This window comes from Macrotis lagotis, chromosome 1 (assembly GCF_037893015.1).
Source record: "Macrotis lagotis isolate mMagLag1 chromosome 1, bilby.v1.9.chrom.fasta, whole genome shotgun sequence".
Taxonomy (NCBI): domain Eukaryota; kingdom Metazoa; phylum Chordata; class Mammalia; order Peramelemorphia; family Peramelidae; genus Macrotis; species Macrotis lagotis.
The window spans coordinates 29,504,122-29,505,919 of record NC_133658.1 but is presented as its reverse complement, the minus strand read 5'-3'; positions in this window follow the sequence as shown (position 1 = coordinate 29,505,919).

Here is a 1,798-nt window from a genome sequence, read left to right as displayed (position 1 = left end):
TGTATCGCTGTGCCTCTTTTGTCCAAGGAACAAAACTCAACTCTCAAAGTGAACATACTAGCCATTGAAAGCTACTGTGGTGACAGGGAAAACACAAAACATTATCTCCTAAATGGAAAGCAAAGTCAAAATGCCTGCCTATGAATCATCAAAAGGGATCATGAATTGGTCTCAAATCCAAAAAAAAATTCTATTGGAAAATGATTCTAAGGATGAAAGAAGGGAATAAAATGAAAACTTGAAAAAAGAAAATGAGAATCAAGAAGAATTAAGGAAAATTGGAAAAAGGAATCACTTGTAGTGACTGAAGAAAATAATGTCATTAAAATTAGAATTGACCAAATAGAAAAAGAAAAAAGATTCTTGAGAAGCAAAATTGACCAACTGGAAAAGGAAAATGGACCAGGAGTTTTTCCCAAAAGAACTTTAAATAAAATATCTAAAGAGAATATAAAGTGAAATAATTCAAAATTCCAAATAAAACAGAGTAAACAAGTACTTAAGTAAAGATATTAAGGAGGAGCTTTGGTCTCACATCAATAAAAGGGGAACATAGCCCATGATAGGAGGAAAAGCTGGAAAGTCAGAAAGGGGGGTCTTAAAAGAGTTCAGCTCAGGTCCAGGCTCAGCAAACCATTGTTTCAGTAATTCAAGTCAAAAGACAATGTTGGATTCCTAGGAACACTGGTACAACCCAATCTGTGTCTGGGTTGGGCTGCCTGGAAGCAAGAAACAAACTTGAAACACAACAGGCAAAATCAAGAGAGATGACTTGAAAGAGTTCAAAAAGTATTTTAAAAACCAAAGAAGAGAGGAAAAAGAAAAATGGAGAAAAGAAATGAATCTTGCAGGAGATATATAAAAAAATTCACTGAAGAAAACTATAGCTTTCAAAATAAAATTGACCAAATAGAAAAGAAATGATCTCCTCAATAAGCAAAATTAACAAATTAGAAAAATAAACAAAGAAGATAAATGAAGAAATCAAAACCCTAAAATCTAAAATTGGACAAACGAAGCCTAATTACTCTATGAGACCGAAAAATTCCATCAAATAAATCTGAAAGCTAAAAAAAAAAGAAGGAAAAGCAAAGTACCTCTTGGGAACAATGACTGCCATGGAAAAAAAGATCCAAGAGAAATAATTTATGAATTATTATTCTGTCCGAAAGTAACAATTACCAAAAGAACAAGGATATCATGCTAGAAAAGATATGGGAAACTGCCCTAAAAAGGTAGAAGAGGGCTGTCTGAAATGTGACCTATTTACGGGTTTACTAAGAGCTCTTGTAAACAAAGCAAGGCCATCAAAGTGCTCTCACTAAAATGGCAAATTGAAATATATTGTCTACTATGTCAATAAAAACTTGAAACGTAGGATCAAGCAGTTCTCATGTAGAACAAGAAGACAAAACGGTACTTGAAAGGAATAATCTATCATCCTCAGAAAGAAATTCCAAACTAAAACCTCCAAGAAATATGGTAGTCAATTCTCAAAATTTTAAGCTAAAGGGAAAATACTGTAAGATCACAAAAAGAAGCAATTTAAATACCAGGGAGTCACATCCAGGATTATGCAGGAAATATCATTTCAAATATTAGATTACTGGAGGATCTGGAATATGATATTCCAAAATATAAAGGTTCTTGAATGTCAAAGAAGAATCAACGATTCTGCAAAATTCAGTGTACTCTTTCACGAGAAAAGACATATTTTCAATGAAGTAGAGTACTCTCAAACTTACCTGATAAAATAATATCACTGAACAGAAAAATATGATCTTCTAAAACAACATTC